This window comes from Canis lupus, chromosome 22 (genome assembly GCF_011100685.1).
Source record: "Canis lupus familiaris isolate Mischka breed German Shepherd chromosome 22, alternate assembly UU_Cfam_GSD_1.0, whole genome shotgun sequence".
NCBI classification, from domain to species: Eukaryota; Metazoa; Chordata; class Mammalia; order Carnivora; family Canidae; genus Canis; species Canis lupus.
The window spans coordinates 42,626,721-42,653,500 of record NC_049243.1 but is presented as its reverse complement, the minus strand read 5'-3'; the positions used below and the strand labels follow the sequence as shown (position 1 = coordinate 42,653,500).

At 36.4% G+C, this 26,780-nt stretch overlaps 1 long non-coding RNA gene across 2 annotated transcripts; it reads right to left on the bottom strand.

Annotated features, from left to right (window-relative positions):
• Positions 1–4,878: 4,878 nt before the first annotated feature.
• LOC111091679 lies at positions 4,879–26,270 on the bottom strand. 2 transcript variants are annotated; one of them, XR_005376463.1, is made up of 4 exons: positions 26,168–26,270; positions 10,234–10,304; positions 6,585–8,433; positions 4,879–5,266 (listed from the first exon to the last, which is right to left on the bottom strand). It is a non-coding gene; the product is annotated as an uncharacterized LOC111091679 (long non-coding RNA). The 2 variants fall into 2 exon arrangements; XR_005376462.1 differs by lacking the exon at positions 26,168–26,270 and having other exon boundaries at positions 10,234–14,119.
• Between the last annotated feature and the right edge of the window lie 510 nt (positions 26,271–26,780).

Here is a 26,780-nt window from a genome sequence, read left to right as displayed (position 1 = left end):
TGGAAAAATTTTTAATTGCTCAAATGAATTAAGACATTATTTCCACTACGTAGATTCGAAAAAAAATATGTATAGTTTTTTACCTTCATATTTTACAAATATACAAAGCTGTACCAAAATATATATAGAGCAAAACAAAATTGACAATCTTAGTAATAAAACAGAAAATAAGTCTAGCTCTGCAATATAATGACAGTGGGTGGTTTTGCACATAACGGGTAGTTCAGGAATGAAAATAATTTCACATAATGCAAAAGCCAAGACTATCTTATTATTATAGTTAACAGGATTGCTATTAGCAGTAACTTTTTTTTTTTTTTTTTTTTTTTTTTTACCATCTACTATGTGTCAGGGTCTGGATATTTCACCTCATTTTTAATTTAATCCACATTATAGCCTTTAGGTACAATTATAATTCCAGATGAAAATAATCAAGGCTCAGAGAGGTTAAGTAACTTGATGAGGTGACAAAGCCAGTGAGTGGCAGAACCAGATCTGGAACACAGGTGTGTCTGGTCTGCCTGTGCTCTTAGCCATTGCCCTAACATTCACTCTGCTCATTAAATGCCTCAGTGACACACCAGTGTCCATTTCCTAACCTCCCACACTGGGTCCTTCCTGAGGGGACCCCCAACCTTCCACTGTTCCCTGTTGTATGTACTTCATTTGAGCGAAATGGAATAACTTCCTTTTCCCATCATTGTGTTTTTGACTACGTTATTTGCTCCCAGACCTGTATGCCCAGTCCCTAAACAGGTCTTAGATTATACTCATTGATCATGAAACCAGTTTGCCTTGTATGGAAGCAATGAGCCCCACCTCGATTCTCCTACTACATATCTGCTCCACTTCTAGCACTTATCACTTCGTTATTGGTGATATCTGGATTTATCATTGAAACAGGATTTATCATTTCCACTAGAAGGGAGTCCTTATGTACAGAATCAAGGAAGAGTTTACTTTTGTATTCTCAAAGCATCTAGCACAAGGGGAATGTGATTGGTGCAGAATATTGGCCAGAAAGTTTAAAAATGAGTATTTTAAGTCCTGGTGACACGCTTTGGAACTTCAAGCTGCTCTAGCTGAGGATCGCTTAAGAGAGAAACATTTAAGAAGGAAACACACACATATTTACACAACATATACATACACACTCTTAAATAAATTAGGTAAAATAGTAGAAATATGGAAAGCTGATATTATTTGTTGGTTTTAGCTAATTTTCACTGAAGCATAAAGAAAGAGAATCACCTTGGTTCATGGAAGCCTAGGACTTCCTTTATTTTACCTTTCCAATTCTCATAAGAACTGCTGATGCCCTGGATAAAAGAGTGGATGTAACTCACTTCAATATTTTCATTCTTAGTTACCTCTCTGGCTAATCTGCAAAACTCAAAAACTGCCGCGGTGTCTTGCACAGTAAAAACAGCTATGCTGATTTTAATTAGAAGCAGAAAACATGGATCAAATAAACTTTCATTGTGCACACAGAACTTGTCTGCCCTCGCAGGCTATGCAGTTCTGTTGCGTGGAGCTCTAAAGCCAACTATTTATGGCTCATAACAAAATGTTTGCCATCAAACAATGTCTTGGCTCTGTTTTCTGCTTACAATATGTCTGTTCATCCTTAGCTGCCTGCCTGTTTCACTTCCCTAGAAACCTCTACAAGAACTGAATCTATCAGCAGCTTTCCACTCCTCCAAATAATAATCTGTCATCGTTAAGAAAAAGAAGACCATCTTATCCAAGGGCCCCAGTTTCACTACCTTTCATCACAACATTTCAGACTGAATCACCGTCATCTTATTGGATTATGTCATTGAGATTTCTTTCTCTTTTAGCATCCACATGCATGCATATAATCAATCATTATATCATCGATTCTCCTTTAGGAAATTTTCTGGGATTTGCTCTTCATCGTTCTTACCACCTTCAGCCTCATCCAAGCTGTGACTGCCCATAGCCCATCCATTCTGCAGAGACCTCTGCAAGCTATTGTGTAAAAGTTAGTCCCTTCAAAGAACATGGTAGTTAACTACAAAAGAGATCCAAATGTATAATAAAGTTAGTCAGAAGATCCCACATCAGGCACACAATAAGTATTTATTAAATGTGGGGATATAATCTATTCATAAATATTTTAATGGATAGAGAAAATACAAATACAGTATATTCTTACTGTACAATTTCATCTTAAATTATGCCACATGGTATCTTTTATGTTTCTAGTTCCTAACTTACTCTACATTCTTATTGCCCAGAAATAGTTCTAACAGGTGTGGCCACAGATGGTAAATACTTATCAATTGAAATATCCAAGATATCAACCAATACACAAATACTTTTCTAGTAGGTGTTTTTGGAATTGTTACCAATTTACTGGCTTTCATTTCCTTTTCCTCCCTAGATCATTATTCCCAGATTAGACTCTAGCAGATGGTAGAGATGACTCTTTTTTTTTGGATGCCCTAAATATTTTTTAAACTTCAATTTACAGTTGAGGAGGTAATAAACATTCTTGACTACCTTGAAAAGCATGTGTGTTTAAGTAGCAGGTCAAGTTTATTTAGCAAGATCCAGAACCAATGTACTATTCTCAAACTTTTTCAATTGCTTCATTTTCTCTAAGTGATACCAATATAACAACCATAATCCTAGCACACCATAATCACACAGTAGACATGCTGTGTAGATGTATAGGACAATTGCACTTGCAAAGTTGAATTTTCAACTTCCTTAGCAACAGAATAGATCCTATATAATAAAGAATAAACAGCACAGGGGAGGAATAAGAAAATCTTCTATTTGGTTTGAAGATATATTTTCCAAAATGCTGTCCAGAGCCATGACTCTCAGTCACTGCTTCCTCAACACTTTCCTTGTGAAATATTCAGCCAGAAATATTCAGCCAGAAATATTCAGAAGATCCTATCTGATGATCTAAAGAAAACTAACCTAGACCTTTATTTTATTGACTTATCTGTGTCAGTAGGAGGCACCCTCCAGTGAAATTCCTCATTCTCCAATAAAAAATAGAGATCTAGTGTCAAGTTACTTTGTTAAATGTTATAGGGTTGATAAGAGAACACCAATATATATTACAAGATTGAAGTATTGAACTAAGACATACACATGTTGATGTTTATTGTGTGTTAGATGTCTATTATTAATGTATCTTGTTAATCTCCACCAGAACTCATGGGCCAGGTATTATAATTTTCTGCAGCTTTTTTAAAAAAAATTTTAAGATTTTATTTATTTATTTGAGAGAGAGAGCGCACACAGAGGGAGAGGGAGAAGGGTGGGGGAGAAGCAGACTCCCCACTGAGCAGAGAGCCTGACTTGGGGCTTGATCCCAGGACCCTGGGATCATTTCCTGAGCTAAAGGCAGACGCTTAACCTACTAAGCAATCCAGGTGCCCCGTTTCTGCAGTTTTTAGATGTCAACTGAAGCACAAAGAGTATATAATTGGTCTGAGATCACACGACCAATTAGTGATGGAGCCAGGACTCAAATCTGGGTTTGACTCCAGAGGCCATGCTCTTCACAATCCAGGTGATAATAGCAGCCTGTGAAGGGAAACACAATGGAGTTTGAGTAGACTGCAAATGCCAGCTAACAGAATGTGTCAAGCTAAAATCTGGAAATATGGAAGGGGAGAACCAAAAATCACAGTGACACTTGGGCAAAATGTTATAAATAACCCGTCTAAAATGTTAAGGGACCAATGGCTCTGGAGAAATCCAAAAATCCTTTGATAATGCTGTCTCTAGAAGTGTCAGTAACACAAACTCATATACTGCTAGCTAAACCGTGTGCTTCATTCCCACCCCAGCAAAATTGTAAGCTAAGTCTCCCGGATGATTTTCTGTAGGAAAAAAAGCTCCAATCTTAGGACCAAAATTAATGCAAAAATGATATTTTCCTTACAGAACTTCATTTACAAATACTAATTTCTACCTGATACTAATAGCTTGCATAGCATCTGAAATAGAAGGGCTACCCTCAGTTACGTTAGACCTGAACTCACCAATATAATAGCCTCTAGCCTTATGCAGCTGTTGAGCTCTCGAAATGCTACTAGCCCAAACTACGATGTACTCTAAGTATAAAATTTACATTGGGCGATGAAGGAAAAAAAAAGCATGCAAAATATCTCATAGTAACTTTTATGTTAATCATATGGTGAAATGTATTTTGGATATAGTCGATTAAATAAAATATATTATTAATATTAATTTCATTCATTTTTATTCTTTTTAAAAATGTGGCTGCCAGAAAATTTAAAATTACATATACAGCCTATATTATATTTCTAGTAGAATGCCTTTGATCTTTTAAGTGTGCTTAGTAAATATACTAATATGTATTCACATTGTATTACATAATCTGAATCATATACTAGGATTAAAACTTTTCTTTTGAATTCATATCTGATAAAAGTTTTAGTTTCTGATTAAATGCATAACATTTACTCAAATACATTTTTGTTTTCAAATTCTGCATTGAACAGTGAAAAGAGAGTTATCTTACTTTGGTGCCACACTTACAAGACAGTTGCAAGGCATTGGAGCCACCAACTGTTCAAAAGTGGCAATACCCAGCTAATTCAAACCTTCACAGAACATGAAATAAACATCTGTGGAAAACACAAGTCTATGAAGGAAAAAAATGTTTTAAGTAATACATAAATAAAATATATGATTTTTATTTTAAACTACTGTGGTTCATTCACCCAGCAAAAATATAGTGGCTCACATTTCCCAAATTCTATTGGGAAAATAAATGGAAATCGTTCAAGAAAAAAATACTGATAAGCATACAGAAAACTATGCAGATTAAAAGATTTCAAATAAACATTGATAAGTCACATAGAATTAAGCTGTTGAAAATTTTAATTGTCAGGAGTCAGTAAATAACAATATATCTTTTTCTGTAACAGAATAAAGCAGATTATATATATTTTTAAAAACACACTTATGAGTTTGAGAATATTTTTAGAATTTTAAAAATTTAGCTGTAACTCTGGAATAGTATGAATACTTTGGTTCTTCAGGGCCTTCTTGCATGCCAGAGTGTGGCTAATGAAAGTTATCACAATTATCAGTTTTCCTGAGGACAGATGCCCTCATTCTATGGCCCCTGAGGCCTGATGGACCCTCTTGGCTCCCACCAGAGTTCTGGAGAACCCGCACTGGTTTGGTGGAAAGTTTTCCAGGCTTGCTTGATCTGATGAATAAGGATGTCCATGTCTTCTGCCTGAGGCTAAATAACAGAGGCAAACAGTCAATTTAGCAAACTTAAACCTTCAAATCCCCAAGCCTAGGGCATAGGTCCAACCACGGAATCTCAGTCCATCCAGTTTGTCTTCTTTGGTGTTTAACAAGCCCATCAAGGATACCACCACAGCCCTGGGGAGTCTTCTACAAAGAAGGGCCAGCCATGACTCTTACCTGTGATGCTTGTGGCCAAAGAGAACTCTGAAAATCTCCAGTGTCATCCACACAATGAATATAATACTGCCAAACACTAATCTTATTTTTTTACTAGCAAAATAATCTTAGAAATTTGGAAAAAAAGTATCCCAGTCATATGCTTGGGTATGAATGTGATGTATTTGTACTGGTGAGCCTGGTTTCATCATTTGAGTAGAGAAACACGGAAACTGGAAACTTAAGCTCTTCTTCAAGGCATACCTATCTTTAGGCAAACTGAGTAATTTTGATGTTTAAAGGAATTTTCTGTGATTTTAACAATATTGTATGATCTCTTTTGCTTTGTAGACTCAGTCAGTCTTCTTAGAAATTTAGTGTTTTAGGTTTTCTAATTCTGCCCTGAATTATATGATAGATAAATCTTCCCTCAGAAAGTTTCTTAGAGGTATCAGCTTCTTGGTAAAGATCTCTATTTAAATGCATTTAGTATGTTTAAAACTAGACACCATTTCAAAGTTTTATTCTGACTCATTGTCTTTTAAATGTGTGTATTTGAAACCGTCTCACTTGAAAATGTGTGGTTTATGGTGTAATTTGACATTAAGGATTATTAGAAAAAATTACTCTAGATGTTTATGGGTAACAAACGTGAAAGCTTTGTAACTTATAACATTTGCCATCAATACACTTTCAGACAGAAAACCAATAAAGTATTAAAGTGTATGTTGCAGGAAAAATAGATAACCACTCTGTTTAGTGTTATATAGAAACGGGAGAGATATGATTTCTACCCTAATGGAAATTATACACTAATTGTGCAAGACTGACATGAGAATGAAAATTACAGAGTAAGAGTGGGTGTTCAACTATGTAATGAATGGCAACGGGTTCAAAGAAGTCTTAAAAAAAAGAAAAGAAAAGAAGTCTTGATGCAGCAGGAAAGTTGAAGAGAAGGAACCTGTGAGAGCTTTAAAGAATAAATATAACTGGACAAATAGAAGAGGGAGAGAAAGATGTTTCAGGAAGTGGTAATAAAATAAATGAAGATAGAAAAATAGTAATTTATTTGTCTGTGAAATAGTGAAGACAAGAAGTGAAAATAAAATAACATGTATGCATATATATATAGTATTTATCTTTCAAAGTACCTGATTTAAAACCATCATCCTCAGGGATCCCTGGGTGGTTCAGCAGTTTAGCACCTGCCTTCAGTCCAGGCCATGATCCTGGAGTCCCAGGATCAAGTCCCATGTAGGGCTCCCTGCATGGAGCCTGCTTCTCCCTCTGCCTGTGTCTCTGCCTCTCTCTCTCTGTGTCTCTCATGAATAAATAAATAAAATTTAAAAAAAAAAAAAACATTGTCCTCAAGACCAGTTATTAGATAATGCTATTAAAATGATTTAGTCAAATTTAGTCATCACTCTGTATATATCTACTTAAGCATAATCACAATAAGTTCTAATACCAATATTTATTTGGATAAATTTAAATTTAATTAATTATTGTTATTTTTCCTTCAACTTATAATAGAATGAAACCAGGCAGCTCCTGGTTTTTGTACATGGCATTCACAGATATCATCAAAAAAGAATTACCAATTTGGTATCATTATCTACAAATTAATGATTTTGCCAAAGAAAATTCAACTAGAAAAAACATCCTGCTACTCCAAGCAGAGATAAGCACATGTAGTTGGAACTCATCTGGTTTTGTGGGTGAGTGAAGAAGTGCCAAACATCACCAGGATGCAAGATCATAGCTTTCTACATTGGCATGTTTGAGATCAGTTGACAACTAAAATGGGGACTTGAATTGCTACCTTTCAAGAGGTTTTGTCATAACAAGGCATATAATATATAATTGCTGATTTTCCAAAAGACAAGTCTTCACATACTTAAATGAACCTTTTGTAGAAGCTTTACTATTAGGAGGATATAACCAACCCAAATTCCAGTTCAGTTTGACAGGAAAGAGTTGACTCATGAATTGGGTCACTTGGCCATTATTTTCAGCCACAAGAATAAGGTAAAATCTTTGATTGGAGGCCTTGACATGACATTGTAGAAACTGATGGAAAAAAACCCTCTTATTGTTAGGTATAAGTTGCCACTCTGGAAAGAGATACTGAAAGCAGACAACCTTTTAGATGGTCTAGTGCTAGAGAAAATTCTGCAGGCTATGGATGAAAATAACAGAGTCCTAAAATTTTCACTCTAAACAAATATACAGACACAAATTTTTCAATATTTGAAAAAATGTAAGGAAGATATAATTCTTTATAAATGTTGCTTTGTCATCTATGTGAAGAAAATCAAATTCTAATATAGTTAATTGTGCTAATGTGTAAATATGGGAAATCCTTGTATTTCATTACATTTCAAAGGATACAAGACTCATAAAGACTAAGAAGCATTGTTTTACAGACATACTATAGATAATGAGGCTTATTTTGGTTCCTCTTCAAATATAATACAGGTGTTGGCCAAAACTGTGTTGCAAGAGACAACTCAAACTACTTAAGTAAAAATTGAAGTTTAATTGCCTTAATAAATGATATTTTTCATGGGAAAGCTGGATCTGGGATTAGAATGATATAGTGAAGTAAGCTCAGTTGTGCTCAATTGCTCTCACTCTCTCTGTCTTTCCACACTGTAGAAAAACTGGCCACCCACAGATTAGTAATCCCAACAGAAAGCTGGATCTATGAAAGTAGAGTTCCATGGACTCGGGTCAAACACTGCAAGGAAATGGAATTCTCTTATCAGTAATAGAATAGTAGAAGTGGAGATCTATCCATTGTCTATCTCAGAAAAACACACCCTTTACACCCTTTACCCTATTGGTATAAACTGAGTATGTTGAACAAGCATAAGGATTCTGATCACAGGGACAATTAAGTTTTGCCCCTTACCTCAGCTTCAAAACTTACTCAGTTCAGGTCATCTCCCTTGCCTTGAAAGAATATTTGGACAGGTCCATTATTTTTGTGGTCACTCACTTACAAAAAAAATAAAAATTCTTTAGTTACTGCTGGTAATAAACACAATTTCAGTTTAAAAATTAGATACCTGGTATAAAATATTAAACAAGATCTTAAACTTGATTTAGCATTGACTATTCTTTTTTCCCAAGCTTGAATATGCTATCTCTGGACACCTGCCATGGGGAAGAGAGGAGGGAGGGAGGAAGAGGGAACAAGGGTTGCATCCTTCTGTCCTCTGATCCCACACTTTCTCTCTTCAGAGATTCTTTAACACACTATCTCTCTCTGACATTGCCCTTGTTCCAGTTAGGCAGATGACGCTCTTTTTCATATGATCTTCTACCATTTTGTTCCGTACCCTTAGGAACAAGGGTATGTATGTTCGTCTTCATTTTGGTTCTGCTGAGATTTTCTGGCCCTTATTGGACACGATTTACGATTTATGACATCCAGCACATGTCCCACCTCTGGCTCATCCTTGTGTATTTGTTATCATAACATAACCTAGACTCTCCTGATTAACACACACACCAACAAATCTCTCCAACAAAATCTCTTGACCAAATTCTTCTTTGTTACACCCTGACTCCTTTTTATATTCCTTAACTAACAGGTTTTTAGAGATGGTTCCTTTCTAATTCTGCATATGTAAGCTTCATGTGGGCAGAACATTTTAACTGTTTTGTTGACTGCTTCATCCCCAGCACCCAGAATAACCAGTGGCACATAATCAGCATTCTATCTTGAATAAATCAGTATGAAGTTGGAGACTGTCAATTAGGTAACTGATGTTGATCACTGGTGCCTTTGTCAAAAGAGAGACAGGAAAGATCCAGTTATAACATCATATTAGACATGCACAAACAATTCCCACATTTCCTCTACCTAATATAGTAAATACAATTATCCCACTCACAACTGAAAATGCACTTACACTTCCCCAGAGGCAGAGAACACAAAATCAAATCCAGCTATTGTGTAAAATGGTATGTCTAGGAGCTCTTAAGAAGCATACTCCTCTTAGTCCATGGTGCTTTGTCATGTCTGGCAACATTTGACTAAATTATAAGTTTAATCACCCTATGTTTTGGTTATCTATTGTTGAGTCACAAACCATGCCAAATCATCATGGTTCGAAACAATGACATTTATTTTGTTCATCATTCTGCAATTCGGGAAGGGGTTGGTGGGAGCATGTCATCTCTGCTCCTTGAAAGCTGAAAAGGCTTGAAGGCTGATGGCTGGCATCACTGAAGACTCAATTACTAACATTTGGTTGATACTGACTCTCAGCTGAAATGGTAGCCAGGATACACATAGATTCTTCAGAAGGGTACTTAGTTTCCTCAAAGTATGGTGAGTTGGTTCCAAGGGTGAGTATCAAGTGAACCAGCAGCAGTTGTATCCTTTTTATGTGCTGCCTCAAAAATCACAGTGTCACTTTTTTCCCAGAAAATTTGTCACAGGCTTTCCCAGAATCAAAGAGAGAAAACATAGACACCCCTAGCCCCCAACACATCTCAATGAACATGTGTCAACATTGCACCATAATAAAAGCTTGAAAGTTGGGATACATATCACTGTGATCATCTTTGGAAAACACACTCTTCTATACCCTAGAATATCAACTACGACAATGAAGACAAGCACAATTTCCACATTTGGTAAAAGAGCAAAAATGAAACAACAAAGTGGTCCCACACCTTACACTATGTCTTGTGGCCAGGAACAGTGAGGCCCACCCTCCTGAGTATTGTTCCTCGGATTGCCAGTCTTGCAACCACCCATTGGCTCTGCCTCCACCACAGTCTTACCTGAAAGGAATTTAGGGGATAAGTCTCTATCTTTTAACAGCTCTCTTTTTGTTAGCAGTGGTTCTGAAGCTCTGAGAAAACACAATCATCACAGTATTTTCAGGATCTAGGCTTCTCTCAAATTACCTAAAATCTGAGTTGCTGGTCAATTACATTTCTCTTACTTTCACCAGTTAAAATGCTAGTCCATGGCCTGCTTACCTTCAGATATGCTTATTACCCTCTTGTTCTTCTCAAACTTCGTGAGCTCTTTCCCGTGTTTCCATGTGATCTGCCTTTTGTTAGAAGGAAGAAACCAGACTATTTCTCACTGTGCCTTGTGTGGCATCTCTGGCTGCACTTCCTTCATAATTCCATTCCCTGGAATTCAATGACACTTCATTCTTTCTTTATTTTCCTGGTGTAGGGAGATGGTATGCCCTGCTTTTGCTCATCTCTGGGTTGACATATCATTCATTTCATATCTCACAACAATTCAATTATCTAACTAATTCCACTGTTAAATATCCTTTTTTAAATTCTTAAAAGTACTTTAGTATTATTTTAAACTATTGTTATTCTATTTAAGTTATAGCAACTGAATCTACTAATTTTTACAAATTGAATCAAGTCTGGAGTGTTCTCTAAATTGTGACTTCTCTCATTTTAAGGTTTATTAAAATAGGCTGATTTATTAAATTAGCTATTCATGTACAGAGAAAAGTGTTTACTGAACATTTATTACTGGTGATAGATTTTATAAATCATTCAATTCTTACAATTCAATAAAGTTGGAGGATCACTCTGCTCTTATAGTGAAAAAACTGAGACTCAGATAAGTTAATTAAGTAGCTTATCCAGTGTCTGACTCTTTATTTCTTTCCACTACATCACACTATGCATTGCCTATTTTATTTTTTATCATTGGTCTTTATCCTGCTTCGAAAACTACCATTTGATATTTAGTAATAAATTTTGTTTTAGTGAGCACCTCCAAATCAGATTTGTGTTTTTCATAAATGCCTTTTCATCTATACTTAGATAAATCAAAGCTTTTGGTTGAGAATTAATACTGTAGGAATCCAATTAATAATCAAACATGGAGGAGGAGTTAGGGTGTTTCAGGATTAGTGAACACAACCAAATCACCAATGATTACTTAAAATTTTCAATATTTGCATACTAGTCTTACAGAGCCCCCAAAATACATTTAATTTGTAGGAAAAAAACCATCATGAATAAACTAGTATTAGTACTGAAATAAATCTGTTATTTGCTTACACAGTAGGTTTGACATTAGTTAGAAAATCATACTGAATTAACACAATGTCCTTATGAACATAAACCATATTGTCAGCTACTATAGTGTCACAAAAATATTTCACCATAAAGTGATGGTTTAGTTGAAGCTACATTTGCATTGAGAATGATGAACAGCATCCAAGCTTATTTGGTGTCACCTTGAAACCTGTTTGAAAGCTGAGGAATACACATCTTTTATGTATATTTTATTTCATGTAGACTAATTTAGTGACAATTTTAGTTTTCCTGAATTCCTTTTGGGGAAAGAAAAAATGTCTTGAGTGTGAAGATACAAGCCAAAGAAATGTGTCAAGTGAAAGTGACAAAAGCCTCTGTGGTAGGCAGGATTATAAGATCTTCCCAATATTCTGTCTCTGGTGTACACATCCTGCAAGGTCTCCAAGACTGCAAATTTAATGTGGTTTATTCCTGTGATTAGGTTATGGCATATGACACTATTAACCTTGAGATGAAGAGATTACCTTGGTAGGCCTGATCCAATCATCGGAGCCTTTTAAAAGTAGAGGTTTCTATGGCTGTTCACAGAGGAGAAAGTGGAGAGATTGGAAGGGCAGTTCTCCATTGCTGAGATGGGGTGCCAGGCAGAAATTCATGCTCAGGAACTGAGCAGCCTGTACGAGTTTAGTACTGCTCTCTGCAGGTGGTTGAGTGTCTACCTTTGACCCAGGGCATGATCCCAGAGTTCCGGGATCAAGTCCCACATCCAGCTCCCTGCATGGAGACTGCTTCTCCCTCTGCCTATGTCTCTGCCTCACTCTCTTGGTTTCTCTTATGAATAAACAAATAAAATCTTAAAAAAAAAAAAAAAAAAAGAACTGTTCTCAACTGACAGCAGGCAAGCAGGGATGTGAGTCCTACAATAGCAAAGCAATGAGTTCTGTCAATAACCAAGGATGAGCTAGGAAGAAGGACTCGAACTCCACATGAGAACATGACTAGCTAAAGCTCTGATTTTAGCCTGAGTAGAATCCAGCCATGCTGTGCCTGGACTTCTGACCTAGAGGAATGTGAGCTAATAAATGGATGTTGTTATTACTGCTAAATTTGTGGTGATCTGTTACACAGCAATAGAAGAGGAATACATCTCCAAAGGTGGCCTGAACAGATCCCTTTCAATACTCTGGGAAAGCATGGGGTTGATGGAACACACAGGGACTTTTGTGCATAGACTTGGCCCACATGGTCATGTTAGGACTCACTGCTCTACTCTGAACAACTGGAGTGGGATCATGCAGTATGCAGGTTTCATTACTCAGCTTTAGTCCAAAAGCATGTACAAAAAAAAAAAAAAAAAAAAAAGCATGTACAGTGTCCCAGCTTACCAAGCACATTTTGATCTAAGGCTTGCACAAGACTGAAGCTTTACTCCAGCAAATATTTTGGTCCATAACCACATAGATATTGGATAGAAAAATACTGTCGTAAATACTTGGTCTCCAATCTGAATTCACTGCTCTTACTATAGACTAATGTCATAGTCATTGAAAAGGGTGAATTTTGTAAAACAATCTTTCTTATTATTTATTACCCAATAAATGGAATTTGAATTTTTGAGAGTTCTTGCTTGCAAATTATCAAGTTACAGATATGCAAAAACATAATCTCCCAAACCTAAAATGTTGTTCAGTCATGATGACAACTACTTTCTTACCACAAAGATACTTGTGAAGTATGTTATTCAATTGTTTTGAACAAATTAAAGCATTCCTGAAAAGTCAGACCCATCAAAAATATTTTTTAAATAACATATTTGCCACTGAACATAGTAAATTTTAGAGACTCAATTCATTGTTGGCTCTTGCCATTTATCTTTATCTCTTTAACTATGGTGAATGTGAAGCCAGAGCAACTTATTTAGATAGTGAAGTTAACCTTATCAATAACAATATATGTCGCATAGTGTTTCAAGTTGTACTTCAGTATAAAACGTGTTCTAAGTTTTATTGGTTTGTTCAATAGCTGAAAAAAGAGACATACTCAGTATTACCACTAATATTGGGTGGTCAGGGTATGGACACACTTTTGCCACAATGAGATTTTTTTTTTTTTCCACAATGAGATTTTTAAGTATAGTAGACTTCTGTATTTACTTAGGCCCCAAATACTGGAAGAATATTATATACTGCAATGCTACATCAATTATTAACCAAAGTGTGGTATGTGGGTTATGTGAGATGACTTTAGATAGCAAACTTAAGTATATTTCTTACTTAAGTAGACAGAAAATAATATTATGTGTTGAGTGTAATATTTATGGTAGGCAAAACCATAATGCTGGTTTGGGAAAATTAAACATATTTAAGTAGAAATGGAATGAAGTGAAGTAAAATGATTAGGTAAATATTGCTTTAAGTGTTATATAGATATGCCAAAAATTGTGAGAGTGGTTAAAAATGATTAAAAGTTGGGAAACACTGCACTGTTTCTAAACTTTTTACCTCTATTTGATTTCTAGTTCTAAAATTAATTGTGTTCCTTTACTTTTCCAAACATATTTTCAAAGGCATCAAGTTAATATCAGCAATTAAATTTAAGGAATTGAAAGCATTTTTTGATTACTTGAATATTTTACTGAATGATTCATAAGCTATATTTTCTTTTTTTTTTTTTTTTTTTTTTTTTTTAAATTTTTTAATTTATTTGTGATAGTCACAGAGAGAGAGAGAGAGAATGAGGCAGAGACACAGGCAGAGGGAGAAGCAGGCTCCATGCACCGGGAGCCCGACGTGGGATTCGATCCCGGGTCTCCAGGATCGCACCCTGGGCCAAAGGCAGGCGCCAAACCGCTGCGCCACCCAGGGATCCCCATAAGCTATATTTTCTTATATAAGGTTCTGGATCTGAACTTCTCTGATTGCTATGATGTGTTAAAATCCAATCAGAATAATCTATTTATGAGGTAAATTATAAAATCATAAATAAATTACAAAATTATTTATGTATGAAACTCTTCTTCATATAAGAGTTTAAGTTTTGAAATAAGTATATTTTAATTTAGTTAGTAAAATAGTTGACCATCAACAATCATCACTTCTATTGCTTATATTGTATGTTTTTTAGTGTTTATATATATTAAAGGATTTTCATATGTGTTTATATTTAGTTGCTATAGATCATGTAGCAACTGAAATTAATATCTACACTTTGATTAGTATTTGTGGTTTGATAATAGAAAATACTGATATGCTTTACTAATTCAACATTCGTGTCCAGTATAAAACTGATCTATGTCACTTAGTGCTTTTGACGATGAGTAAAAATACTATTTGGTTATGAGATATTTTGCACACCTAAAAAATAAATTAGAATTCTCCCATTCTATGTGTAGAGCCCTCCATATTTTCTGAGTCTTCCCCAGATTATCAGCAATGAAAATGCATAATGTTTTCTATTGTGGTCTGCCTCATTTAGTGTTAGTTACTACAGTTGTTGCCTCTGTCTATATCTCACTGTGTGATTGACACCAAAAACAATCTTGGGTTGGAGAAACAGATTCTTCTTATTTAGGTGCACCCTGGAATGCGTTATAATTACATACTCAAGGGAACTTATGCTGAACACAATTTTACATTTACATTATGGACTCTGCCTGCAGGCAGTGACAGTAAAGAATAATGAGATGAAGCCAAAGATTTCTGCAAACTCTTCTCTGCAAAAAATGGGGGGAGGGTAGACTCAAGGGAAAGAAATATTGTAGAAGTTCTATGTCAGATAGAGGAAAAATAACATAATTTGAAAGGAATGTGAAAAGACTGTGTTAGGGAATAGACCTAAGTTGACACAACATAGAGACCAATAATGCATTAGCTCACAAAAACAAAACAAGGAAAATAATTTTGTTTTTCTTTCAAATATCAGTCCAGAGGCAAGTAGGCAATGCAGGGTGAGCAGGAGACTCCTCTGGACTACATATTCAAAACTAGCTCACCAGACTGTGTTTAGTCAAGACCCACGCAAAAAAAGAAAGAGGAGCATACACCTAATTATGTCAAGAACAAGACTGGGAAGTCACATGTACATCTTCCCTTTACATCCCATTGTCAAGAACCTGGCCTTACTGATCTACAAAGGAGATTGGAAAAATATAGTCTCTGGCTGGGCAAGGAATCACCAAAAACTCAAGGAGTTTTATTATTAAAAGGAAAATGGGCAAAGAATATTGGAAAATAGAAGCCCTGCCTTTGGCCTCTAGTGCCCAAGTATCCATCCACATGCACCAATCATCCCATACAGAAAGTACAGGTCTACCCAAGGAATGCAGCTAAAAGTTCATCTATTTACAGTTCCCATTCCAAAATCTAGGATCTCCTAGTGATGTTTATGTCTGCCCATCTGATCTGGAAGTGGATCTGAAGGACTAGTAATTTACTATCATATAGACAAGTTACTTGCACTTCCATACATCCCAACACAAAATGAATTATTGCACTATTAGGTATTTACTCAAAGGACACAAAAATACATATTCAAAGGGGCACATGCACCCTGATGTTTATAGCAGCATTATCAAAATATGCAAATGTGGAAAGAACCCAAATGACCATCAACTGATGAATGGACAAAGAAGATGTGGTATATTTATACAATAGAATATTGCTCAACCATCAAAAAGGATGAAATCTTGCCATTTGCAATGACATGGGTAGAGCTAGAGAGTATTATGCTAAACATAAGTCAGTCAGAAAAAGACAAATATATGATTTCACTCAGATGCATAATTTAAGAAGCAAAACAGATTAACAAATGGGAAGGAGAAAAAACAAATGGGAAGAAAAAAAAAGGGTAGCAAACCATAAGAGACTGTTAACTACAGAGAACAAACTCAGGGTTGATGGAGGAAGGTGGATGGAGGATGGGCTAAATAGGTGATGGGTATTTAGGAGGGCACTTGCTGTGTTGAGCACTGGGTGCTATCTATAAGTGATGAGTCACTAAACTTTACTCCTGAAACCAGTATTATACTATATGTTAACTAACTAGAATTTAAATAGAAATTTGAAACAACAAAAAACAATGAACCAGGATGAAGAGCTGCAATCCAAACTACCATTCTGAAAATAAAGAATGGGAAACATAGCAATCACTATGATATTCTATTTGGCAGGAATTGAGAAGATAAAGTAAATCCCTTGGTTAGGCTCTAGTTCTGATCTCTGGAAGGAACACATTTGTCTACTGCTCCCTATGGCCACTGGTCATACCCCTGGTCATACACCTAGGAAATTCATTCTTTTCATTATCTATCATGGTATCAGCTTATATAAGTCTGAGTCCAATCAGGAGAGAGAAAACATGAAGTAATTCAAACAAGAAGAGTTTAATATCAAGAATCACTGGGGCACCTGGCTGGCTTGGTTGGTAGAGCATGGTAGAGCATGTGACTTTTGATCTTGGGGTTGTGAGTCCAAGCCCCATCATGTTGGCTGTAGAGTTTACTTTAAAACTAAAGTCTTTTTAAAAATATCAAGAATCACTAACTAAACAGGGGTTTGGAAGAATGAGGAACTGGCTAGTAAGAGAACCCCAAAGAATATAGAAATAGCAGTTATAAGGAACAGCCTCTACTCCTACAGCTGAGATAGAGCCCCAAGGAAGAAGCCCCTCACAAAGACAGAGATCCAGACCTTGTTTAAAGTATATGCATGGCTCACTGAATGGCAGAGAAGTCATGTGGGACTGAGTCAGTAGAATTTACCAGAAATCTGTCCCCTGGTGTGCTAGGGATAGTAATTTATGGGACAGGGTCTTGCTCTAGTATTCCACTATGAAACTGCCCAACGAAACTATCACTTCTGGGTGCTGCTGATCGTCATATGCTGAAGGAGATGGACATGAAGAAGAGCCTGCCAGGAGAGCACCAGAATGAGAAAAGAATAGCTCTTTCTCCTGCAATGTGTCTTCAGTACCTTTTATTGACAAAGTTTAGCACTATGCCAGCTGTCAGGGAAAAATACTTAAAAGAATGAGCTTCATTTTTTGCAGAAGAGTCAATGAAAGGTAAATTTGGTGCTGAAGGGCATAGTTGATCAGTGGACAAATCTGGAGTTGTCAGGAGTATTCCTCTCTGGATGCTACAAAAACTAGCCCAGGCAACTTTGGGCTCCTTAATGCAGGGGACAAGTTGGGGGGAAAAGGAGTTACTGTCACGGTGAATGTAATTTATCCTGATCACCACAAGCCAGAGATAGTAGTTCAAAATGAGGTATGTGGAGAGTGTATACTGAGCCCAGGGAATGCACTAGGGTGTCTCTTTGTGCTTTTATCCCTGTTGATCATGATGAATGGGCAATTATAGCAAATGTAACCCAAATATGATGAGTAAAGGGTCAGACTCTTAAGGGGTGAAGGCCTGGATAATCCTACCAAGCAAATGACGAAGATCAGCTGAAATGCAAGTGGAAAGACAAGAAATCTAGAAAATGTTATGGGGGATCCCTGGGTGGCTCAGCAGTTTAGTGCTTGCCTTCAGGCCAGGGCATGATCCTGGAGTCCCAGGATTGAGTCCCACATCTGGCTGCCTGCATGGAGCCTGCTTCTCCCTCTGCCTGTGTCTCTGCCTCTCTCTCTCTCTCTCTCATGAATAAATAAATAAAATCTTTTTAAAAAACGTGATGGAAGAAAATGATAAATATCAAAAATAAAGGCAGGGGGATCCGTGGGTGGCTCAGCGGTCTAGTGCCTGCCTTTGGCCCAGGGCGCGATCCTAGAGTCCCGGAATCGAGTCCTGCGTCGGGCTCCCGGCATGGAGCCTGCTTCTCCCTCTGCCTGTGTCTCTGCCTCTCTCTCTCTCTCTATGTCTATCATGAATAAATAAAATCTTTAAAAAAAAAAAAAAAAAAACAGAGGCAGGACTACCTGCCTCTGTTTAAATAGGACTGCAACTTATTTCAGTAATCCTGTCATATTGAGTGTGCTGAGGTTGGTGTGCCAGTCATAATTTTATAAGAACTCTATAATGGATTAAGGTTAATGCAGGATACAAGCAGATCTGAGAGGTGCAAAAGGTATGCTGCTGGACATCTTGTGTGCACCATTTTAAATCTTGATGACGCCTCATATTGCAGCCACTTGTGAGGCAAGGAGATCTACATAAACTGACCAGCTTTAGAGAGAATGCAGACAATGTCTCACCTTGGTTCTGTCCTATGTATCTCTCACTTTCTGCCCAAGGAGAATCCAATGGATATCCGTATGAGAGAGAGAGAGAGAGAGAGAGAGAGAGAGAAATATATATATATATATATATATGCTTTTTTTTCCCCAAGCCTTTACTTAAATTCCAGTTAACAGTGTAATAATAGTTTCACATATAGGATTTAGTGATTCATCACTTACATACAATACCCAGTGTTCATCAACAAGCGCCCTCCTTAATACCCGTGATCCATGAAACCCATTCCCTCACCTATCTCCCCTCCAGCAATCCTCAGTTTGTTCTCTACAGTTAAGAGTCTGCTTTATCGTTTGCTTCTCACTCTCTTTTCCCCTATGCTTATCTGTTATGTTTCTTAAATTCCACATGAGTGAAATCGGATGGTATTTGTTTCTTTGACTGACTTATTTTGCTTAGCATAACACTCTCTAGCTCTATCCATGTCATTGAAATAGCAAGATTTCATTTCTTTTTATGGCTGAGTAATATTCCAGTGCGTGTGTGTGCATGTGTGTGCGTAATATACACACTATATCTTCTTTATCCATCATTTGGGCTCTTTCCATAATTTGGCTATTGTTGATAATGCTGCTGTAAACATCAGGGGACATGTATCCCTTCAAAACAGTATTTTTGTATACTTTGGGTAAATACCTGGTAGTGCAATTGCTGGATCGTAGGGCAGTTCTATTTTTCACTATCTCTGCATTCTCGCTGACATCTTTTGTTTCTTGTATTATTTTAGCCATTTTGACAGGTGTGAGGAGATATCTCAATGTAGTTTTGATTTGTATTTCCCTGATGATGAGTGATGTTGAGCATCTTTTCATGTGTCAGCCATCTGCATGTCTTCTATGGAAAAATGCCTATGCATGTCTTCTGCTCATTTCTTAACTGGATTTCTAATTTTTAAAAATATTGTATTTATTCATTTAGAAAGAGAGTACGAGTGAGCAGGTATAGGAGCAGAGGGGGAGGGAGAAGGGAGAAGGGAGTAGAAAAGAGAACCTGAAGCTAACTCCACACCAATCCCAACCCAGAGCTTGATCCCACAACCATGAGATCGTGACCTGAGCTGAAACCAAGTCAGTCCAACACTTGACTAGGCATCCAAATGCCCCAGGATTATCTGCCTTTTGGATATTGAGTTTGACAAGTTCTTTATACATTTTGGATACTAACCCTTTATCAGTTATGTCATTTGCAAATATCTTGTCCCATTCCATAGGTTGCCTTTTAATTTATTGTTTCCTTCACTGTGCAGAAACTTTTTATTTTGATGAAGTCCCGACAGTTCTTTTGTTTTTTGTTTCCCTTGATTCAGGAGACATATCTAGTAAGAAGTTGCTGTGGCTGATGCTGAGAGCAAAGAAGTTGCTGCCTATGTTCTCCCTCTAGAATTTTGGTGGTATCCTGTCTCATATTTTGGTCTTTTATCCATTTTGAACTTATTTTTGTGTTTGATGTAAGAAAGTGGGCCAGTTTCATTCTTCTGCATGTTGCTGTCCAGTTTTCCCAACACCATCTGTTGCAGAGATTATCTTTTTTCCACTGGATAGTCTTCTCTGCTTTATTGAAGATTAGTTGACCATATAATTGTGGGTCCATTTCTGGCTTTTCTATTCTGTTCCATCAATCTATGTGTCTGTTTTTTGTCAATACCTATATATATGTGCTATCCAGAAGAGTATGGTGGTTAACACCCTGGAGTGATTTCAGTAAGAAAGGATAATCAATAAGAAAAACAAGTCCCCCTTTTCTTCTCAAGGCAGATGGTTTTGGAAAGCATTTCATAAGGGTACCCCGAGGGTTTCATGGGCTGGAACACTAGGCAACTTTAGTAGTGGCCAATTTTGATTTCACTCCTCTCCCCCTTATTCCTGCTCTGGGAATCATTTCTAAGACAAACTATTTGCCTGTAGGCCTTTGTCTCGGATTTGAGTATCAGGGCAACCCCATTTAAGGTAGAAGGCTCTTCTCCAAAAAGTTGTATAGAAATCCAGGTTCCCTTCACTCTGTTGCTCTCCCAATCCTTGACTTCCACTCTGCTTCTCTGCACAGTCAAAACTGACTCCCCAGCACCAGGTCCATATTTCATCTACAAGATGGGAAAAGAGACAGTGGAATATAAGGACCTTGCTTTAAAGGAAGTGACCTAGAAGCTGCATGTATCACCTGTGTTTACTTATCATTGGCAACAACTTTGTCACTTGGCCACTCCTACTACACAGGAGCCAAGAGTGTCCCGCTAGGCAGTTACGTGCCAGGTAAAACCTTGCTGATCTTGTTCCTAGATGGGGGATAAGAAAACAGATCTGGGGGTGAAATAAACAGTCTATGTCACAAAATTAAATAGAAAATGTAGCAATGTATATTAAGATTTTTCTGAAAATATTCCCTTCACCACTAAGTAAAAATGACTGGGTACTGCAGCATAGAAATAAGCATCATTACTGCCCATGCCTGACACTAATTCTGCCATTTTCCCCAACCAGTGCACACTGTATTTATTTGTCACTTGTTTTTCATTTTCTCTGAATTATCAATGCCCATCTTTTGCCTGTTCATTTCTTAGAGAACTTTATGATGCCTTTTATTATGGTTACTTTTCATATTAAGAATACGAACTCTATTTCCCTTTTATTATTTTGTTTCTTGTTTTTTTGTTTTAAATATTTTCTTTAGTGTAGGGTTTAGATTTTAATTTTGGTTCTGATATTTTCTTAACTACGTATTTTTGGTTGTTATATATAATAATGGCTGTTGGAGGCCTATTTATTTTGTTCCATTGATTTATCTTAATTATTGCCAGAGTTTCTCATTTTATTAGTCTAACTTTATAAAACATTTAGTACCTTGTATATTTTCCCATGTTGTTCACCTTCTTCCCATCTTCACACCTGTTTGTTCTTCCAGATGGATACTGCAATTAGTTTTGCCAGGTCCAGAAGTAAGTTCCACCGAGCTTTTATTGGAGCAGTGTTGGCTCAACAATGCAGTATGGGAAGACTGATATATTGCTGTTTTTCTCATACAGAAACCTGGCTAGCACTGTTTATACCACTTTTTATGAATCACAGTGAAGTTTAAATTTTTCTACCTTTCACTCGCCAGGTCTCCAGATTTTTTTCTAGATATTTTATACTCTTCATACCATTTTGCAGCCTTTAACAATTTTTTTGTAATATGAAAATGTTAATACCTAAGGAAAACCATTGGGTTTATTTTGTGTTAAATTATCTCATGGAAGTCTCTTTATTAGTCCTAGTAATTTTTTTTTAGTCCTAGTAATTTTTCTGATTTTCTTTGGGTTTCCATGGAAGACAATCATTTTGAATGCTGATAATAATGATAATTTTGCCTCCAGTTTTCCAATAGTTAGGCCACTTACTTCTGTGTTCTATTTCATTGAACTTATTAAACACTACCAAAGCAGAGCTAAGTCATAGTGGGGACAACAACTATTTTAATATAGTGTTAAATTTGTTACGTTATTTGCATTATATTTATGTAGGGTTTTTTGCATCTATCATAAGTGAGATTATCCTCTATTTGGTATTTTTCTCAGACTTTAGTGCTAACTTGAAGAAATGAATTAGAAAGTCTTTTACTTTTCCTCTGTCGTTTCAGGGTTTTTAACAGCATTCGAATAGGCTTATCTTCAAAAATTTAAAGTAACTCAATACCCCAAATTCTCTAGGTTCAAAGTCTTTGATGGGAGTAATTATTTCCTTATATTTTAAAGTATTTCTTGGGTATTTATCTATTAACAATATCTGTGCTTTCTGAATCATTTTTGGTAACATATTTTCTCTAGAAAATAATTGACTCTATCAGGATTATCATTTTTTAGCATTAAATCCACATGTAATTTTTACTTTTTTCTTTTAAACTAGAGGTTTAAAATCCAAACCAAAAAATACAATGAAAGCACAGGAAAATTAAAAAAAATAATAATTACTGAAAAGAATCTCACCACTCAGATAACACTGCAACAGGCATTTTTACATATATTTCTCTTAGTCTTTCCAGTGAGAGTACTTTATACAATTCTTTGCCTAGTTTTCATAGGAATTATACTTATTTTTTTCTGATTATAATAGAAATATGGTTATTCTACAAAACTTGGGAAAGGTATAAACTCAAGAAAAAAATTAATTTTTTATAATAAAAAATTATTAAAATTGCCTTAAATTTTTCTGTTCGGCAATAATGTTAATACTTTGCTGCTATTTCCTTAAAAATTTTTAGCATAATTATCATAATGTATAAACTGGTTTGAAAGGCAGTTAAGAGAATGGATTCTAGAACCAGACGCCTAGATTTAAATGCTGGCTCCTCCACTTATCAGTTTTGTGAATGGGGTCTGCCATACAGCTTCCTGCCTCAGTTTCCTCATCTGTAAAATGGGAAGAATAATGATAACAGGTATCTCACAGTGTTATTATTAGGATTAAAGAAATACCCAGGGCTTGACACTTGATAACTAATAATGATAACAGGTATCTCACAGTGTTATTATTAGGATTAAAGAAATACCCAGGGCTTGACACTTGATAACTGTTAGTTACTATCTTTAACTAGACATAAGGACATTTGCAAGCCCTCTCTGAAGGATGAAGAGCTGAATAAATTGTCTAGCAAAATTACTCACTCCACTCAACATAAATTTTAAGGTTACAAAAAATAATTCTTCAAGTTTCTGCACAATGAAATGAAGCACGTTGTATTGCCCTATGCAGTTCTGTAGCAGGGCAGCCTGATTTGTTTATTACTACACTGTTTCAGCAAAGAAACTAAATGAGTAGGAATGGAGTGGCTGTAATTCCCTTGCTGTGGAGGTAAGTTTCAGAGACTAATGAGGCATCAGGTCCTCCCCCCCCCCCCCCCCCCCCCAGCAGTATCCACTTTATCCCATCACTGAGGATGGGCTATACTCTCATTGTCTCCTGAGTTCGGAGGTTAGAGTCTGTGGTGGCCACAACTCCTATCTCACTCCTCCTGTAACTACCACCTCCTTTTGTCTAATCCACTTGCTCTATTAAATGATTGTAGACCAAACTTTTCCAGAAAGGCTTTCTTAATACCAAAAGTCTCCATTCCCATGTGCATATGTAGCAAGAATGAATTTCAGCTCCAAGTTTAGGGCAGGGAAAGGCTTTTTTTCTATATTGATTTCTGGATATGAGGCCATGTCTGCCACTGCTGGGTTGTCTCTTATTCATGACTGAAGGCCTTTTCCAGCAGGACAGTCATTCAGGCAAGCAGCATCCTTCAGACACTCTTATGCCCCCTTTTTAAATGCACAAGGAATCATTCCGCCTCTCTCATGCCACAATGAGTGCCAAGAAATCTGGTGAGACTTTCTTAGGCCTGTCACCTGAGTGAAGTGGCAAGCCTGGCTGTCAAATTCCCAATATAACTGGTGTTTCTATTACCTCCTACCTGTGCCCAATGCCTACGAAAAGCAGGAGTAAGCCATGGTATTTCTGTACTCCTTGCTCCCTTCAACCCCTGCTGTCCACATTCCATGGATCTTTCCTGGTCTCTACATACAAGAAGTTTTTGACATCATAAATTTAAACCTTTAAACTATTACTTGGGCATGGGTTCATGAGATTAAAAAATCTTTGAAAGACCTTTATTTAATCTCAGATAAAGATGGGGTCAAGACAGATTAGACAACATGCAAACTCCAGGAATTTTGAAACTGAAATAGCTAAGGAAATATGAGATGGTTCAACAAATAGGCAGTTAATTCAGGTGAAGTTAATGAATCTGGTAGAAAATAATCTTGTCCATCATGTTTCAAAAATATACTATTGTTTTAAATACTTTTGCCTCTGAGTTTTTCATATGAATGTAAAACATCTAACTGAAACTAAAAATGTGTTGTTTACACCTTGATAGTTCCACAAATACTTAACATTTTGTAAGGATGGGTTAATGATTACTAGACAAAACCCTTACCCATGTGCATATCACTGATGATTGATAAATGATAAATAGATGAAAAGGGAGAAAGGGAGGAAAAAAAGAGGGAGGAAGGAAAGGGGAAGGAGACAGAGAAAAGGGAGAAAACGGGAGGAAGGGAGGGGAAGATAGGGAGGGAAGAAGAAAGGAGAAAAAGAATTTAGGACTATTCCTGGAACAAAAAACTCCTAAAGATCTAGGAAAAGTAAAGGTCTGCTGTCATTAAGTAAATTTTCTGAAAAACCAGTTTATTCATTTTATCCTGTATGGTCATCTCAGTGGTCAAATTTGCCAGGCAATTGCTTAACTCCACTGGGTTTACCTTTGCAAACAAAGTTACTGGGTCAACATAAAAAACTCAAACAGTTTCAAAAGTGGGATATTTTGAAAGCATTTGTTTGCTAACACAAATATACCTTATGGTTAACTATTTAGTAGAAATTGATTTCCTCAAATTTGGCCCAATTATTTGATGAGTTTAAGACAAAACAGCGTCAGCAGCACTCAGACTATTAAAACATGGTTAAAGTGTAAAAATCAATCATTGGTCTCAAAATTTTCTTCAAAGTTTTAGTAGCACATGCTGTCTTTAGCATTGTATTTTTAAAAAGTGAGCAAAGGTCAAGACTAAGTCATTCTCAGCTACTTAAAATAATGGCATTATATAACATGTTTATTTAATTTCTGCAATATAACCTCACTAAATCATCAAACTATGACTTTAATGTTTTCCTGCTATTTCTAAGGTTCATCAGTGCTTCCTTATTTCAGATCTATCATCATCCAGAACTGGAAATGCATAAGGAACCTCAAATTTAAATTTGAATTACACAACTGAATAAATGTATTCCGTCCCTTAATTTCTTTTCAATAAATCAAATGAATATAAAGTAATAACCTTATACAAAAAATGAAAATTACTTTTGGATGGCATCCTTTTGGAGACAGACCTAAGGTAAAATGTTACAGCAGGCTTTAAGTACCACCAGGGCTGGATGAGTCTTTAAAATAATAAAATGTCTTTTGGGTCTTTTGATATTTTAATATTCCATCCCCATTTTAAGAGGGCAAAGCCATTTCTATAGTGGTGAAGGTCTCAAATTCTGTATAAGCAAGAAAAATCAGAGATTTATTCCCTGACGGTAGTATCAATCAACTACAACTGAATGGTTTCACTTGGAACTAAACTGCACATTCCATCTTTGGCTGGAGAAATTTGTAAAATACTGGATTCTTCAAATTAAACAAGGAGAAATCTGATCTGATGACCAGATCAGTAAAAACATTTGATTACCTATGTATGCTAAGTTAGATCTGCCCTACTAATTACTTATGTGCTGTAAAGTGTCCCAAATGCACATACTGTATCAATCACTGCCTTCTGAGCTCAGGTAGCAATTACTTTCTTAGTCTTTTATTATCAATTTCTGCTTGTTTTTACTAATTCTTATTTACACATGTGAGATTTATCTCAGAATCACTGACAATCTTCTTGAAGACACCTACCTTTTGGGAAACGGTTATGAATATACTTTCACAAATACTTGTCAGTTCATTAAGCAGCTTACTTCCCAAGGACTACAGTGATCTGATGGAGAACAGCGGTAGCTGAAAGTAAAAAGGAAAGGTAGTGGACCTGATGTCATGGATCCCATCTCCTCAATTACAAAGCCGGAAAACTGGCTGTGAGTTATTCTGCCTGAATCTGCTCTGAACCCTATCACATTATGCCTGGCTAGTAAAGCTCCCAGAAGCCACCAGGTCATGACTGCACTCCATTCAGCCACCCGTCAATTTACGCATCACACATAGATGCGCACAGACTAACCTTTCCATTACACACAGCGCTCCTCCCTGCTGCCATACACAGACTTTTTCTACCCTTTACATCAAAGTAAGAAAGAAAGAAGAAAAAAAAGTAAGCAAGCATAATCTTCACACTTTGGACAAAATTTGACATCAGATGAGGATTAAGGATGGTATGGAAATCTATTGTGGTGAACCAGAAAATACGCTGATTGTAAAATAATATTTGGAGGTGATCTTCGATTCTTTCAACAGATATTTACCGAATGCCTTATTTTGCACTTGGGGAATAAAAAACAGAATCTGCTTGTTG